Source organism: Phyllobates terribilis, unplaced genomic scaffold, assembly GCF_046119375.1.
Source record: "Phyllobates terribilis strain yellow unplaced genomic scaffold, ASM4611937v1 Scaffold_3__8_contigs__length_932513732, whole genome shotgun sequence".
Classification (NCBI taxonomy): domain Eukaryota; kingdom Metazoa; phylum Chordata; class Amphibia; order Anura; family Dendrobatidae; genus Phyllobates; species Phyllobates terribilis.
Genome location: NW_027362763.1, coordinates 674,964,873 through 674,984,630, shown reverse-complemented (window position 1 = coordinate 674,984,630; position 19,758 = coordinate 674,964,873).

Below are 19,758 nucleotides of genomic sequence, written 5' to 3'. Positions count from 1 at the left end.
CAATTTTCAAAGTCAGGAAAATACAGAAAAATCTTTAAATGAGAAGGTGTGTCCAAACTTTTGGTCTGTACTGTATATATAGAAAAAGGGCACATACAGACCCGCAACTATTCAAAACCAACGGATGCAAACAGCTTTATCCCATTGGACAGTTGCCATTTACCCCAATGGCTATTAAACATACCCCGCAGCCAATATACCAGACTCCACCGCAACTGCTCACTTCCTCAAGATTTTGAAATGGAAGCAAGCATTCTCACAAACAAATTCTTAGAGAAAGGCTATCAAGCCTCCTACCTGGAATCAACAAAAAATAAAGTCCAGAAAATTCCTAGGAAAAGGTTACTAACAGACAAGAATGCTAAGCCCAACCCTACATGTAAAGAAATCGTTATAGATATCCTAATAATTCTACAACACAATTTGAATATCCACCTAATCCGTAAAATTGTGAAAAAACATTGGGCTATACTTAATGATGACAAGACTCTGGGGGGCAAATTAGCACCAAATCAGAGATTTGTTTTTAGGAAGGCTCAAAATTTGGGGAATTTAATCGCCCCATCAGTAAGAAACCCATCCAAGCACAACAATACTTCCAGCATATTCACAAAAATCCTGAAAGGCTTTTTTCCATGCAGAAAATGCAAGGCTTGCAAACATTCATTAACCTCCAAACAAAGAACTATTATAAAACCGCAAAAAGAATACCCCATTACTGACTTTATTACTTGTTCCACAACTGGCGTTACTTATTGTTTAAAATGCCCATGTGGAAAGATATACATAGGACGTACCAAACGCCCCATGTATAAAAGCATCAATGAACACCTAAGGAATATTAAAAAAACACTTTTCTGGACACCCCCTTTCTGTACATTATTCAGAAATACATGGGGGGCAACGTAGGAGGCACCCAGATAATGAGTATACAAACTGTACCAAAAAACTGGAGAAAAGGCAATTATATAAAAAGCATGTCACGGAGGGAAAACTTTTAGATATTGACACCAAGCGGACTCAACACTGAGATTGAAATCTTTGCTTTTAATGACTAACGATGACTGATCAAGTGAACTACCAATAAGGATGGACTTATCAATTAAAACTAATGGACATCAACTATATAAAGGACTACAGGCAGAAGTTGCACCATCCCTGATGAAGAAAGCCGTCGCTTTCGAAATGCGTCGGAATTGGTCCTTCTGCCACACTGTATCTAACTAAATCACGTGCTCCACACGTGATTGTGACGTCACGTCAGGTCCTGAAAGGCCCTGCACCATCGCCGCACCACTACCCGAGTTCATCGCGGAGCACAAGTCACCGGCCGGGACTCTGCTCCTCCACTCCTCACTCCCCTCTACCGCTGACCTACTCACCTGGAGGAGACAAGTCCAAGTGAACGGAGGTAAGATACACATCTCCGTACCCACCACTGCATCCTCAAGACAAAGCTCTCCACAGCATCATGGAACGGAGGTAAGCTGTCAAATCTCCGTTACCCATAACAGGAACTTTAAGGCACATCTCTACTAGAGTGCTACCTCCAAAAAAGCCAAGCCTTATATGTTACTTATCTGGGTGCCCTACATTGCAGTGTTGCACACTGCTGCCTCTGACACCTCATCCTCTCTTCATTACAGGCAAATCCCCACTGGCTCCGAAACCTACCAACCTGACCTGACCACACTGATAAATACTTATCTACCAATAAGGTCACAACTGTACCCTCAGGGAAAACTCTCTCTAGAATACAGCCAGACTGATCGAATCACGCTTTACTACCTCTAACGGGGGATTTACATGTGCAATGTCTGGCACATAGCTCTCCTTGAAAGCAAGTAACTTTCTTTATTTCAACATTATCCACTTGACCTGACCATTATCACAAGTACTTACCTTACCTACTTATCTACGCAGGTTCATACTAAGGAACCTTCACAATTATCACCTCCAGTTGGTCCTAAACACTATCCAGCACAACACCTCTGTGACCAGAAGGACAACCTGTCTCCAGAGCACTTAACCATCCTGCTGAGCAAAGGGGAGGAAGGCTTCCTGGATGACGAGATCGTCATCATGGCCCAGGACCTGCTGCAGAGTCAGTTTGAGGGTTTTGATAGCCTGCAGCCCCCCTGCGTCACGGTATAGTGTACTGAAGAATGCTGTACAAATCCACTATGATGAGGAGAGGGTGCACTGGCTAAGCACCTGCTACAAAAATGGCCAAATCTTTGTGGCGGACAGCATCAACTCTGGAAATCTGTCTCAATCCATCCGTGAACAGATTATCAACATGTACAGTGAAGTGGTTGAAGAGCCCCTGAAACATCTGAGATTTATCGATGTGGATCAGCAGAAGACCTACCTATGACTGTGGCTTATTCGCCATAGCATTTGCCCACGTTCTTATGGAAGATGGCGGTTAACCCAGAGACGAGTTCCGGCATCGGTTGATGAGGAATCATCTGATATCCTGCCTGCAGAATGGCAGGATCAGCGCATTTCCCAAAAAGGTCAGGAAGTGACTCCATGCCTATAAACAGCATGTAGAGTCCATGACAGACCACGAGATCGCCACAACCTTCAACCGAACTTGACCAAGGGCCACAGACTCGTCTACACCAGTAAGTAACCATGGACTTTCCATAATACCCTCAATATAGAGAATGTATAAATATGATGGGGGGGCCTGCTGCCATTATTGGAGGCATCTGATCATCATTGTTTTTACTTTTTGTTTCAGAAAAAGTACGAAGCGAGTAAATCCGGCCGTCACTTCCAAGCCCAGAGATGGATCGCATTTGATGCCCTCACCAAACCCGAAATTACAAAAGTTCCTTGTTTATAGGGTTAAGGAAATGGCTTCAACTACTGGATGGTATTTGCTCATTTTGTTTTTGTCTTAGTTTTTTTTGTCATCATCTACTCGATGACATCACAATGGCAGTAAGTGCCCTTAGCAGCTGGGCCTGGAGCTGTGATGTCAAAATCGACATGGCAGTGATGTCACAATCTACATGGAACTCTGATGTCATCATCTGCTCTATGACATCACAATGGGAGTAAATCTTATATAAAGCCTGAGCGCACAAACGGGGCAGTCTTTTGTGTGACTCCCTATTGGATACACAAAGCTATAGGAATATGAAGGAGAAAGAAAGCATCTTCAGAAAAACTAAGAAAGAAAGTGACGCCATCATGAGGATTCATGCACGTCCCCATTATGGGCTGCTGGTCAAGGCTCTCTCTTCCTGCTAGTCAACTGGCTTTAGCCTTCTGGCCCGATTCAGGAAATCCGATTGCAAATGGAAAACACTGCTGAAGGATTCCTTCCTGGCAACGAAATCCACCATCATCACGGCAGTCAGGAGCTTCAGGTCAGTAGCTATAAAAAACCGTAACGCAGGTGTCCTAAGGCGAGCTCAGGGAGGCCAGAAACGTCCCATGGAGCAGAAGGGCAAAAGCTCGCTTGATCAAAATGGCCAGCCATCAGCGGTGGATACCGCGAATCCAAGGTCCCCACGCAATCCACTCCAGCGCCTAAGGATTCCCTATTTGGGATACTACGCTTCCCACTCTTTTCTCCACTGTCCCTTTTCTAAGCAAGTGGTACACTGACGAAGGTCCAATGTATAGACCGAAACGTTTCTTGCTGTGGACTGCTACACTAAACCAGTAAATTCATTTGTGGTGTGCCGAGGTTTTTCTACAGTTGCTAAAAAAAGACGTAAAGACAACATCATCAGCCAAGACAGCGGTGAGAAGAGCCCAACCTATATTGTAGGTGATACTGACTCCACGTCCACCATTGCAGAAAGTGGAGAGGATCTTGCCGATCCAGAGCTATATATATATACATGGTCTTTTGGACTGAATTTTGTTTGCACATGGATGGGTTGTTTACACTCCCCCTATCCACCAATTCAGTATCTTAAGGGATGTAATATTATATATAATGATACCTTTTGGATGTGATACCTACACTCTTGTGATACCTGTTTGTTTTTAAGTATGTTTTAAAACTCTATATGTATTTTTTGACACATGCCGCGTCACTTTAACCCCTTTACCCCCGAGGGTGGTTTGCATGTTAATGACCAGGAAATTTTTACAATTCTGACCACTGTCACTTTATGAACTAATTACTCTGGAACGCTTCAACATATCCCCCTGATTCTGAGATTGTTTTTTCGTGACATATTGTACTTCATGATTGTGGTAAAATTTCTTCGATATCACTTGCGTTTATTTGTGAAAAAAACGGAAATTTGGCGATAATTTTGAAATTTTCAAAATTTGAATTTTTATGCCCTTAAATCAGAGAGATATGTCACACAAAAGAGTTAATAAATAACATTTCCCACATGTCTACTTTACATCAGCACAATTTTGGAACCAAAATTTTTTTTGTTAGGGAGCTATAAGGGTTAAAAGTTGACCAGCGATTTCTCATTTTTCCAACAAAATTTACAAAACCATTTTTTTAGGGACCACATCACATTTGAAGTCACTTTGAGAGGTCTTTATGACAGAAAATACGCAAAAGTGACACCATTCTAAAAGCTACACCACTCAAGGTGCTCAAAACCACATTCAAGAACTTTATTAACCCTTCAGGTGCTTCACAGGAATTTTTGGAATTTGGAAGAAAAAAATGAACATTTAACTTTTTTCACAAAAATGTTACTTTAGACCCAATTTTTTTTATTTTCGCAGGGGTAACAGGAAAAAATGGACACCAAAATTTGTTGTTCAATTTCCCCTGGGCACGCAGATACCCCATATGTGGGGAAAAACCACTGTTTGGGCGCACGGCAGGGCTCGGAAGGGAAGGAGCGCCATTTGACTTTTTGATTGTAAAATTTGCTTGAATAATTAGCGGACACCATGTTGCGTTTGGAGAGCCCCTGATGTGCCTAAACAGTGGAAACCCCCCACAAGTGACCCCATTTTGGAAACTAGAGCCCCCAAGGCACCTATCTAGATGCATAGTGAGAACTTGGAACCCCTAGGTGCTTCACAAATTGATTCGTAGAAATGAAAAAGTATTTTTTTTTCCACTTTTTCATTTTTACGAATCAATTTGTGAAGCACCTGAGGGTTCCAAGTGCTCACTATGCATCTAGATTGGTGCCTTGGGGGTCTAGTTTCCAAAATGGGGTAACTTGTGAGGGAGCTCCACTGTTTAGGCACATCAGGGGCTCTCCAAACGCGACATGGTGTCCGCTAACAAATTGAATGGAAAATCGGCTCAAATTGTTAGCGGACACCATGTTGCGTTTGGAGAGCCCCTGATGTGCCTAAACAGTGGAAACCCCCCACAAGTGACCCCATTTTGGAAACTAGACCCCCTAAGGCACCTATCTAGATGCATAGTGAGAACTTGGATCCCCCAGGTGCTTCACAAATTGATTCGTAAAAATGAAAAAGTGGAAAAAAAAACACTTTTTTATTTTTACGAATCAATTTGTGAAGCACTTGGGGGTTCCAAGTGCTCACTATGCATCTAGATAGGTGCCTTGGGTGGTCTAGTTTCCAAAATGGGGTCACTTGTGGGGGAGCTCCAATGTTTAGGCACACAGGGGCTCTCCAAACGCAACATGGTGTCCGCTAACAATTTGAGCCGATTTTCCATTCAATTTGTTAGCGGACACCATGTCGCGTTTGGAGAGCCCCTGATGTGCCTAAACAGTGGAGCTCCCCCACAAGTGACCCCATTTTGGAAACTATACCCCTCAAGGATTTTATTAAGCGTTATAGTGAACATTTTGAACCCAGAGGTACGACACAGAATTTGATAACATTCGGTCATCATATTGAATAAGTTGTCATTACTCTTGAGCGCAAGTGCTCGCTACTTGAGTTTGCATTGGGTACTCAGGTATGCACCATGTATCACGGGTGCTCAAGTGAAATGCTCGAGTCCCCGCCCGCATGTTTCACGGTTATTAGACACCCCACAAAAAACATGCGCGAGTTTTTTTTGGCCGCGAAGCATATGGGGAGGAGACTCGAGCACCCGCGATACTCAGTGCATACCCAAGCACCCTCAAGTAGCGAGCACTTGCGCTCAACACTAGTCGCCATATCGTCATCTTTTTTTTTTTTTACTTTTGAAAAAAAAAAACAACCCTAACCCCAACCCTAACCTAGCCCAACCCTGATCCCAACCCTAACATTAGCACAACCCCAACCCCAGCCCTAGCGTTTATTTTTTACGCCGTTCCTCGTGCGGTATAAATGATGAGATTACTTTATTCTTCGGGTCGGTGCGATTACAGCGATACCAGAATCTTATCGGGTTTTTATGATTGACAGCTGTCACACACTAAAAGACACATATTTTGTAAAATCTAGTTTTTGCATCGCCATATTTTGGCCGATAGTCATGTGACGGCTTGTGTTTTGCGGGATGAGTTGACGTTTTTATTGGTGCCATTTTCAGGCACGTGACATTTTTTGATCGCTTTCTATTCCTATTTTTGGGAGGCAGAATAAACAAAAACCAACAATTCAGGAATTGTGTTTTTTTACATTTTTTTATTCTGCTCCGGGTATGGTAAAATTGATAAGGTAGCTTTATTCTTCGGATCAGTACGTTTACAGCGGTACCACATTTATATGTTTTGGCGCTTTTACACAGTAAAAGCTATTTTATAGAAAAAATTATTCTTTTGCATCGCTTTATTCTAAGAGCTGTAACTTTTTGATTTTTCGGATGATGGAGCTGTATGGCGACTTGTTTTTTACGGGACGAGATGACGTTTTCAGCGTTACCATTTTTATTTATATTCGTCTTTTTGATCGCACGTTATTCCATTTTTTGTTTGGCGGTATGATGATAAAGCATTGTTTTTTGCTTTGTTTTTGTTTTTTTTTACCGTATTCACTGAAGGGGTTAACTAGTGGAACAGTTTTATAGGCCAGGTTGTTACGGACGCGGCGATACCAAATATGTGTACTTTTATTGTTTGTTTGGTTTTTTTTCATAATAATATTTATTGATGGATACATTTTATTTTTAGTGCATTATTTTTTTTATTTTTTTTTTAATATTTTTACAATTTTTTTTTATTTATTTTTTTCACTTTTTGGGAGTTTTTTTTACTTTTTTACTTTGTCCCACTATGGGACTTTCACTTTTTTTTATTCTGATCGCCTGCACAGCATAGGGATGGAGCACCATCCCTGTGCCATGCAGGCAAGTCAACGCTGGACAGGGAGAAGATAGTTTGGAGATGCACTGCGCATGTCCAAACAATCTTCCTGCTGTCTGGTGACCCGGATGTTGTCATGACGACATCGGCTCGTCATGGCAACACCCGGGAAGCCGCGGCAGACAGCTCTGGAGGCCGGAATAGGAGGTGAGTATTGCGATCACCTCCCCTTGCCTCCGCAATGCTGCGATCGACTTGGAAGTGGTTGAAGAGCCCCTGAAACATCTGAGATTTATCGATGTGGATCAGCAGAAGAACTACTATGACTGTGGCTTATTCGCCATAGCATTTGCCTATAAGCTTATGGCAGATGGCGGTGAACCCAGAGCCGAGTTCTGGCATCGGTTGATGAGGAATCATCTAATATCCTGCCTGAAGAACGGCAGGATCAGCGCATTCCCCAAAAAGGTCAGGAAGTGATTCCATGCCTATAAACAGCATGTAGAGTCCATGACAGTCCACGAAGTCGCGCCAACCTTCAACCGGACACGACCCAGGGCCACAGACTAGTCTGCACCAGTAAGTAACCATGGACTTTCCATAATCCCATCAATATAGTGAATGTATAAATATAATGGGCGGCCTGCTGCCATTTTTGGAGGCATCTGATCTTCATTGTTTTTACTTTTTGCTTTAGAAAAAGCACGAAGCGAGTAAATCACTTCCAAGCCCAGAGATGGATCGCATTTGATGCCCTCACCAAACCCGAAATCACGTAAATTCCTTGTTTAAAGGGTTAAGGAAATGTCTTCAACTACTGGATGGTATTTGCTCATTTTGCTTTTGTCTTAGTTATTTTTTCGGTTAAATGGCCACAGTGTTAACGTGCTCATACATATCACACTTACATCAATATAGGTTCCGGCTCATTTGTTTGGTTTTGCTTTAGTTTTTTGCACTATGTTCTTACAGAGACATGGCTCCCCTTTTTAGGCTGTGCATCTTGTACATATAGCTTTCCACGGGCAGGTGCAAAACAGTCAGGTCTGGGTCCTGCTCTACCCCCCTCTATTTTGAAGTCTGCTGACACATAGCGAGATGAACTAAAAGAGTCAGTGACCGTCCTGATTGGGTACAACTTGTCGCGGTGGGATGACCAGGTTCCCTATGTTATTTACTTGTACTATTACCATTTATTTACTTACTGCAGGGGATTTTCTCATTTTGTTCGTACCTACATTATGGCTGTGATGTCACAATGTACATGGAACTCTGATTGTACCATCTCCTCGATGACATCACAATGAATATGATAGGAGGAGGCATGCTGCCATTATTGGGGGCATCTGATCTATTGCTTTTACTTTGTTTCAGAAAGAGCACAAAGTGGCTATAACAAGTGTCAGTGTTTCTGTCATCACCATGGACCAAATATAATCCAGGTAATAGGAGTGTAATAAGCGGCAGTGACTGGGAGTAAATTGTGTGCACGTCTCTGATATGTAATATTCGGCTGCTCCATGATCAGTTCTGTTTCCTCTTTCTGCAGATCACTATAAGCGAGCTGGAGTCCCACAATGATGATGGGGTACAGATGGAGGTGACAGCTGTGACAAGTCAATGATGTGGCAGCACAGGCTGCCATGATTCAGCACCGCCCAGGGGAAGGGCAGACCCTCCACTGGGGTTTTTTCCTCTTCTGAGTGCTGACGGACGACTCTCCATGAGTCCAGGGCCCATCATCATCATCCGGGCCACATGACTATTGTCCCACATGACTTGTGGAACTTCTACATGTGATATCTTGTATGAAGCTAATAAAGAATTCAATTAATATCTAGCAGCTGTGTATCTGAGCCGTGTATCTGAATCAATTATGTATCGTCACAGAATATTTAGTACAGAAGGTGGTGGAACCTCAGGGGGAATATATAGGAGGGTTTAGTACTAATAGTGTTATAATACTGTTATTTACAGGGGCGGGCTGGGGGTCAGAGGGGCATATGCCCCATGGGCTGGTCCTGAAGCAGCTGACTAGTGCTGCCTGGGGTCGGTACTGCTACAGCATAAATTGAGTAATGTGTGCCGCCTTCCCCCCACAGTATAATTCTAGCCCCGTGATGAAGCCTGTATAGGCAAAACTGGTTGGGGGAGCTACATATGTTTGCTTTTTAGTTTCTTAAGTGGTAGCTCTAGCCCCCTGATGAAGCCTGTTCAGGCAAAACTGATAAATTTATGAAATGCTACATACTGCAGATTCAGGGACCATTGATAATTTGTGGAGACTTCAACGCCCCTATATCTAGAGATTTAGACACAGACTCAGATCAATCTACGGGTCGGGTGGACCTAAAAGGAATTATATCAGAAGAAGTTCTCCATGATGTTTGGAGATATCACCATGCCAACGAAAGGGACTATACGTACTTTTCCCCTAGGTTTTCATCACTTTCTCGAATAGATTACTTCTTAGTAAATAGAACAGCTTTATCACTATGTAAATCCTCACATATAGGTTCGATAACCTGGTCCGATCATGCCCCAATTATATTAGAACTCGCTGATGGCGGCGCTCCATCCTCTGCATTTACTTGGCGTTTGAACACTTTTCTGTTAAAATCTGCTCATAATAGGGAATATCTCTCTAATGAACTGGAACATTTTCTCGAAATTAATGACAATGGAGAAGTCTCCGACGAGACTTTATGGCTATCACAAAAAGCTTCTATGAGAGGTTTATGTATAAAATTGGCCTCACGAGAAAAGAAAAGCAGAGAATGCGAAGTGCAATCACTTATAAATAAAATTAAAATCTTGGAAAATAACCAGAAACAAAACAAGACTCCGGCAATTAATAGCGCTTTGTTAGAAAGCAGAAATGATCTTCGGAAACTCCTGTTATTTAATTATGAGCATAATTTAAAACGTGTTAAAGCAAAATACTATGCTTTGGGGGATAGAGCAAGCGCCGTATTAGCCCGTAGAGTGAAAAAACTGACTGCTAAGGGGAGGATTGACCATTTGCTTCAGCCGAATGGGGACAAAATTTATGACCCAACAGAAATTGCCAACACATTTGCGGACTATTACTCTCAGTTATATAATCTGAATACGGATCATGCCACCCGACATCTCTCGACTCCACATATAGAACAATTTTTAAAACCTATTGGTCTACAAAAAATTTCACAATCCCAACTTGAATCTTTGAACTCACCTATACAGGTTGGAGAAATAATAAGTGCAATTAAAGCTTCTAAATTACACTCCACTCCAGGGCCAGATGGTTTTGCCAATGAATTTTATAAACTGCTTTCGGAGCAGTTATCCCCGTACTTACAACGATTATTTTTGGACTGGAGAATCAAGGGTAAAATTAATCCATTATTCTTGGAAGTGACTATAGTTACCCTTCCAAAACAAGGCAAACCCCCAAATAAACCTGAGAACTTCCGACCTATCTCACTACTGAATTGAGATCTTAAATTGTACTCTAAGATCCTAGCTCAAAGAATTAATTCGGTCCTTCCTCAACTGATAGCACCAGATCAAATGGGTTTTGTGCCGGGGAGACAAACTAGAGACGCCACGCGACGTGTTTTAAACTTGATCCATAGAGCAGAAAAACCTTAAGTCCCCAGTGTGCTCGTTTCGCTGGAAGCAGAAAAAGCGTTTGATCGAGTACACTGGGGATATCTTAAAGCAGTCTTGACTAAATTTGGGTTCATTGGACACATACAAAAGGATATAATGGCGTTATATTCCTCCCCGAGTGCGAAGGTATTAGCAGCAGGCTTTAGCTCAAAACGGTTTCATATCTCGAATGGAACTTGCCAGGGCTGTCCGTTGTCACCTGCAATTTTTGCATTGATAATGGAGCCCTTGGTGCAGAACATTCGTACTTGTGAAGATATTTCTGGAATAAAAATAGGATCCGTAGCCCACCCAATTGGTCTGTATGCGTATTTCTGTAACACACCCCAAAACTTCCCTCCGAGCACTGCTATCCATTCTCTCTCAGTTCTCAGAAGTATCTCTCTACAAATTGAACTCCACAAAATCAATGGCCCTCCCGACTGGCTGTCCCTCTAGATTAATTTCTGACTTAAAAAAAATTCTGCCATTAACGTGGGCTAAAAACTCCATTCACCTAATATCCCCCTCTAAAAATTTAGTCTAAAAATATTTCAGAATGACTAAACTCTATCAAACCAGAACTCAAAAGACTGAGCACTTTAGAATTTTCTTGGATAGCCCGTATACAAACGTGTAAAATTACATTTTTACCTAAAATTCTATATCAGTTAAGATGTATTCCACTTCCCATACAAAAAAAACAACTAGACGAAATCCAAGCTCTACTATTTCGTTTTATTTGGGGTGGCAAAAAACCCAGATTCCAAAGCTCTTTGTTGTTTTATAGAATGGGAGAGGGAGGTTTGGGACTACCGAATATCCACCTCTACTATAAAGCATGCACGATTCATGCTCTTAGAGAGTGGTGGGACACTAAGTCCAATCTCTCCTGGGTTCAAATGGAAAAATCAGAAACTAAACTTTATTCTACTAGATTTATGTTGGAAGCAGAATTTCTGCTCCCGGGGTCTCAATCTTGCTCTCTCCCTACAATGATACACGCTCGTAAAATGCGGAGAGAGTTGATTTTTAAAAGGATTATACACATCCCGTTAAAATATATCTCGTTTAGGAGCATTGATTTGGTGGTCCCATTCTCCGAATTCCATCGTTGGGAAGATCACGGTATTCCTAATTTGCAGTCTATGTTTTCAGCTAGTTCTATCAAAACGTTTGATGAACTTTCTTCCATATATCAACTCCCCAGCAATCTTTTCTTTTCCTATATTCAACTGAAGAGTTTTTTATCCTCTTCTCCAGCAATTATGTCTCGACTGGCTCCATCCACAATACAACATTTTATCTTAGGGAAGAAGAGATTCTCCAGGAGTGTCTCGGTAGCATATAATTATCTCAATTCTCCTTCTGACAATACTAAGCTCCCGTACATGGTTAAATGGGAATCAGATTTGGGCACTTCATTCACGTATGAACAATGGCAATTAGCTCTGTCTTGGCCCATTAAAGGTTTGTCATGCATAAACCACCTAGAAATTGCAAAAAAAATCCCAACTCCGTTGGTGTTTACCCCCAAACCGTATAGCTCACCTATCCCAGGGAGCATCCCCTTTATGCTGGAAAAATTGTGGAGAAACAGGTACACTCTTGCATTCTTGGTAGTCTTGCTCTAAATTAAATATCTTTTTGGAAGGAGGTATATAAGATATTATCATACTGTGCTGGAACTGACATCCCAATGAATCCAGCATTAGCTTTACTGAACATAGGCATTACCGACCTCCCGTACAAAAATAGATGGCTCTGTTCCTTTATATTAACTGCGGCCAGACTAGCCCTTGCCTCTAAGTGGAAATCCCACTCTGCGCCATCAACGGATGACATCTGGTGGAGAGTCGATTCATATAATTCCTATGAAATGATTCTGTTATGGGACGTTTCAAAAAAATATAAGACCCAACAACGGTGGTCTGCATGGCCGGAAGTTAAAGCATTTTTTCATAACCAAGATTCTTGAGTATAGTATGCTCATGATTACCATTACTCCACACTTCTTGCTTTTGTAGAATCTGGACTTAGTTCCTTCTGTATGTATAATTCCTGACGGTATCCATTTTGGAGACTATACCCTTCCCTGGTTTACTGCCCCCCCCTCCTCTCCCTTCCATAATTGAGAGGTTGGCTTATATCCTGCTTCCCTTCCTCTCTTGTATCTCAGGTTCATGACATTAAAGTTTCCTTGCTACTTGCTCTCAGAAGCAATATTGCACACTAAATATTGTATGTGATGTATCTGATGTCCTTTTTCCTTTGTTATGTTTGAAAAATTCGAATAAAAACTCATTGTTAAAAAAAAAAAAAAAAGAATTTTATGCATGCCATTGGAAATTTTATTTTGTTTATTTTTTTAAATTGGATTAATTCAGATTAGTTTTTAATGTTTATACATGTTTGTAAAGCTCTTGATAAAATGGGATTTAAAGAGTTAAGACCTTGGTAAAACACATGCCCAAAAATGCACTGACTTTTATATATATATATATATATATATATATATATATATATATATATATATATAAAATGCACAAAGCAGTAGTAGCCTATATGTAATACCTGAAGAAGGCTCATAAGAGCTGAAACGCGTTGTATGTGTGTCACCCTGGCCTGGATGCCATAAATATAATAAAGCTGTGTCTGAGAGCAAGGGGGAGGTTCTCTGGTCAGGGGAACATTAGCATGCAATACCTCCTGTCACAGGCCAGTAGGGGGAGCAGGCTGCCCCTATAAAAGCTGGAACTGGGGGCAGGGTTAGGGAGAACTGGACGACCTGTCTCAGGATTGAGAGGTGTCCCAGAGCAGTGAGGGACAGTTGTATTGCACCCTAAGAGGACGTGTGGCGGTAGGAGAGCCACAAGCCAGGGACAAGAGGTGAAGTATGCCTGTCCTGGCAGATAAAGAACCAAATTTACCAGACTTTGGCGTCTGAGGCTGTGAGGATTCCACATCCTACAGCAGATAACCAGTCCACAGGGGACTGTATGTTCCTTGGCCTAAGAAGCCCGGAGGCTCCGCCACACCAGAAGGGACCAGCAGAGCCGTACCAGGCCGGGAGTAGAAAGGAACCCACGTTGCAAACCATACGGGTGAGAAGACATGGTGAGCTCGGGACCGTGGGCTGTTACCCTACCAGGAGGAGATAGCCAGAAGGAGCGCAGAGAGCACGGTAGGCCTACACATTCACCCTGACCAGGGCCAATTTCCCAATTGCTCTCAGACATCCAGGTCCCCTCCTAGCCGGGACTGTTTGTGGGTCAGTTCACCTGTTCTAGTAAAGACCCTGGACTCCAACCTGTTGTCTGTGTGCTCCTTGCTCCTCCAGCACTAACGGTACTGTGACGCCCTACACCATCACCCCCATCTTCCATTATACTGCCCTGGGGCCGCACTCTTCCCGTGGGGAGTCACACTATCCCAGCTGCATACATCATCAGCCTCAGCGGTCTACCTGGCAGCGGCGGTCCGCACTGACCGCAATCCACGGGTGGCGTAGTCGGACACACCAACAGCGCATCGCAGACTACCACTGGTCTGACCACCCTGAGCCACGGAACCGGGTAGCAACTACTACCCCCATCGTTCCCCTATTGCCCGGATCCGAGTGCCCCACGGCCCAGGGGGCGAGTCATATGCTACGTTAATAAAATTTGGTTATTCAATATATCACCGCATCCTACCTACTGTGTTTCGGGAGCGCATACCACCTGGAGAATAATTACATATGTGGTTTCCTATTGAAACACCTTGAGTGCTTTCACAAGTGCCCAGGATTGTACTGCAAACCGTGAACAGGAGGAACCTACAACTAACCCACCCAGTGGGACTATTGACAAGTTTGTTATGACATTAAAAAGGTGAGTGCAACCAGCACTTATTTAATATATATTTGAATCTTGATACTGCACTTAGATTCTGCGCTCTCTCTCCTCTCTCCACTTTTCTTATTTTATATTTTATCGCTTTGCTGCGGGGATCAAGTCCAAACAGCAAGGAGAGGGAGGCTTCCTTGGTATCCATAGAAAGAAGGGAGCAGCGATATCTAGTATGGAGCATTTCCAAAATAGAATTGAAAGGAGAAAAAACATTCTATCAACACTTATTTTGACGGATACCAAAAAGGATGGAAATAAAACTCCACTTATCGATGTTGATGAATAGACTAAGAAAAACATCTCGAGACTTTTCTTCAGCTTGGAGAAGAATATGAAAAGTGAAATCAGACACCAGCTGGACACTGATTTTTTAGAAATCTGTCTACAGCAAAAATAATTCCAAACGGTCTAAGAATCCACTTTACTAGCACTTTTAAAGAGGATAATGCCTTTACAGAAAAATGGTATGACATTTTAGACGATTGTTCGTATAATCTTATGAAACTATTGGTTAAGAAACGTGTGTTAGCAAAAAAAATTGCGCAACTATGTGAGAAAGATCTTGGAGAGTTATCTAAGTTTAAATCTTCCTCAATCTATGAGGCTCTAAATAGAGATACTAATATAAACCTGGAAATGTACGAAAATAATCTAATAGAAATTAAAACTAAGAAAAAGTACGTCGGGATCTTTTTGATCTAAAAAAGTATAGGAAGGTAGTTCCAGATTTACCATCATCTAGAAAAAAGGGGAATGGGGACATAGTGCCAAATAAAAAAATACTCCCCAACTTTTATAAAGAGACATCTGTGGAAAATAATTATAAATTTACAAAAAAACACAATGAAATAGTTAATGGACTAAGTACCTTTTATAATTCTAAAACTGATAATGCATTTGTGAGAGGTTTGAATAAACCAATAAGAAAATATACTGCGTTTGAGGCAGGTGCTATCCCAAAAAAATCTACCCTCCTCCGAGACAATAATAAAAATACCAATTCAATAAAACAGCAGAATATACCTATATCCTCCACACCGGGCGTAGTCCCATTAACAGTATAATTCCAAGTCCCAAGAGACAAACCCTGAAGCAATTAGTGCCTGTAATGCTGATACTAAAGATCAAGATGATGGAGAAGAATTGAGTAATACACTTTTCTCATTTCCCTCCTTGAACTCAGTGGTTTTAGCAAACCATACACAAGAACTTATATTATCTTTGAGTAATACAGCAGAACTGGATATTAACCATAGCATTTTTACGGTGCACAACACTACTGAACCTTCCAATTTATTTACCACAGTTACGCAAGCACCTTCTCCCTCTCCAGCTAATTCTAATATTTCTTTTTTAGAAATAGTCCCGAGATCTGCACCATCTACAGAAACAATTTTGCCTGTGATAGAGAGCAACTCTATAAGAGCCGCTCCAATAAAAAAACAGACAAAAAATTTAATTACGAAGTATTTTCATCCACAACTTACCCAGCCCATAAAAAGAAAAAGAAAACTAAAGGTTGTAGAGGAAAGGGGCAGAAAAAAACTCCTTGCTATCTAAAAAACAAGAAATCAAAGATTAAAATGGATCTGAGATCTAAAAAAGAAAGGGATGGTATAAACAGTACAATAAAAATATTTAATCTATCCAATTACTCATTAAAAGAATCTGAGAAAAGCATTCTACAAAAAGGATTGGGCTTCTGTAAGACACAGAGGGCAAATGCATTTGATCTATTCATTGATTTGAACAGTTATGTGCGTAAATTGACACTTGCACGACATTTTGCCATTCTAAAACGTACAACAGGTTATAAAGAACAAAATGGGAATGAGGTTACAGATGAAACAGATAGGACAAAAGTAACAAATTGTGTACATAAAAATATTTGTTCTAAATCAAGTTTTAACCCCACGCATCATCGTGGCAGTAATTTGAATACGTTCTACTCACTAGTTTCGGAAGAGTTCCGGAACCTAGAAAAAGATATAGCTGGAAATAAAAAGATAGAAAATAAACTGTTAAAAGGAAAAGCCGTATGTAGAAAAAAACACCCACGAAAAAAGAATATTTCTAGAGATGAAAAAATTGCAATTAAACAGTTAAAAGAGAATAAAGAAACAGTGATTAGGGAAGCTGATAAGGGTGGAGGAATCGTCATACAAAATCGTGCCGATTACTTAAGAGAGGCATACAATATACTCTCGGATGAGAGATATTATGGGAAATTGGATATAGATCCCATAAAAAATTTTAAGGAGGATTATGACAGCCTGATTAATAATGCCTTCAAACAAAACATTTTAAATAGAAAAGAAAAACGATTTTTAACAAATAAACATCCAAATAAGGCCCTATTTTATCATCTACCAAAAGTCCATAAAGACCTATTGAATCCACCAGGGCGCCCAGTTATATCAGGCATAGGATCTCTGACCTGCTACCTGTCACACTACATAGATCTGTTCTTACAAGAACAGGTCAAGAAATTACCATCTTTCCTGCTAGATTCTAGTCAACTTATCACAGAACGTAGAAATGTAATATGGGGGGGTGTGGCCTAGCCAGCGATGTGAGAGGACGCGGTCTGGAACTCTCCCGCCGACCGTAGCTGTGTGCGCTGAGCCAGGGCACCGCAAAGCCTTTGAAATACCGCTGGATCCTGGGGAAGGGTCTCCTGTCGCCCTGGGGAGCGTTCCCGACAAGCAGGACTGCCGTAATGACCCGCACCAGGCAGCTGGATCCCGGCCCTGGAAGAGGAGGTAGGGGCCAAGATGGCGCCGTACCTCAGGAGGAGGCGGCCAGAGAGAACACAGCGTGCTCCAGGAGGATGTCGGCAGCTGTACGCCTGGAGAAGTTTGCGAGGGTGGAAGCAAGTGATAATAAAGCTGGAATCTCAGAGGGGGAGGCTGGGGCAGAAAATGATATAGAGGACCAGGAGAGTACAATAGATACAGTGGACGGTGAGGCTGATGGCTCTGGAGATGATGAGCAGGATAAAAATGTGGAGTCTGATGTTGATCCTGATGTGGGGGAACCCACTTTGAAAGATGTGTTCACTGTGGTGTCGTATTGCAAACAAACGCTTACTAAGCTGTCAAAGCAGGTTACTGGAGTGCAAGCAGAAATTACTAATATTAAAGCTGCCATGCAGAAAGCTGATGTCCGCACAGGAGAGGTAGAGGAAAGCGTGAGCACGGCTGAAGACACCATAATATCTGTGCAAGCTGCTCAAAAAAAGCAGGACAAGCTGTTAACTGATGTCATTGCTAAAAATGACGATTTGGAAAACAGGTCGAGACGTAATAATGTCAGGATAGTGGGGGTCCCGGAAAAAGCAGAAGGATCAAACCCCACAGAATTTATTGAGAATTTGCTGTTGGAAAAATTTGGAGCTGATAAACTATCAAAAGTCTTTGTTGTAGAGCGAGCTCATAGAGTTCCACTGAGACCCCAGCCTCCAGGAGCAGCTCCCCGAGCCATGTTGGCGAGGATCTTAAATTATAGAGACAGAGACACTATCCTGCGTATGGCGAGAAAGACTAAGGAGTTAACAATAGATGGTCAAGATATCTCGTTTTATTCAGACTATTCACCCACGGTGCAAAAACTAAATATGAGTTTCAGAGATGTAAAGAAAAAACTGAGAGACATGGGACTTGCGTATTCTATGATGTATCCGGCCAAGCTGAGACTGGTTACACTGGGTAGAGTACACTCTCTGCAATCTCCAGAAGAAGCTCTGGACTGGATTGAAAAGAACTCTAGAAGAGTGCGGGAATACAAAGACAGCTGAAGAGAGGCAGAATATATGTTTTGTGCTTGTGTTTATACTTATCATTTGCGGTCCTTTTTCGACTGCATTTAACTGCTTGTTGCAGGATACAAATTTGATTCTGGATGAAGGTGATGTGCTGGTGACGCATACAGTTTATATACCTGTTATCTAATATGTTTTCCATAAGGCGGGAGAGACCTTGGGGTATTCATTCGGTTTTTTGTCTATTTGAAGTTTAGGCGGGAGGAATCATCTGGTGGAATAGGCCGGTTTCATTCCACTCTCGGATAGAGAGAGAGAATGGAACGACAAATTGGGAGGAGGATTGGGGGTGACAGGGATGGTTAAAAGAGTTAGAAGTGATTTTAGTTTGGGGTATGTGAGGGGGAAGGAGACGGGTGGGGGAAGGAGACGGGTGGGGGGGCGGACGGCATGGGAGGCACTGTATGATGTGGTTATATACACAGATATTGAATCTGATAAACAATGGCGGGTATGGTTAAGGTATTAAGCTGGAACGTACGTGGTTTGGCGGACCGTAAGAGACGTGCCACGATTCTCCAAAATATTACGGCTCAAGGACCCTCCTTTATCTGCCTTATGGAAACACACTTGACAAGGGACAAAATTGTTTTTTTAGCGAGGAAGTGGGTCCAAAGAGCATACCATTCTACCTATTCTGCATATGCAAGGGGGGTTTCTATCCTGGTGCATGCGGGGACTCCGTTCGAGGAGGTTGAGATTAAAATAGATAAAGACGGGCAATACGTTTTTCTAGTTTGCAGACTTTATGGCAAATTATATTGTGTGGTGGCAGTGTACTTTCCACCGCCATATACTGGGACGAAACTGCTGGAGATTATAGAGCTCACGAGGCATTGGATAGGGATTCCTATGTTACTGATTGGGGATGTTAACAACATAATGAATAAAATTTGCGATAAAACTAATAGGCATTCGTAAAGAAATGACGGAGAGGAGGAAACACCCTTTGCTAAGTATGTATCAGAGGTGGGCCTGATAGATTTGTGGAGAGTGAGACATGTGGGAGTGAGGACATACTCGTGCTACTCTTCGACACACGGCTCTATGTCTAGAATAGACCTAGCCCTTGGAAATGGGATGATTGACCAAAAAGTTATACATATTGAATATCTACCTAGGATACTTTCTGATCATTGTCCATTGTTGGTAGAGCTGAGGTCCGGTATATGTGGGGGCGGTGGGCGGAAGGAATGGAAGGTTCACCCAGTTTGGCTGGAAACGGTGGATATTCAGAAAATAGCAGGAGAAG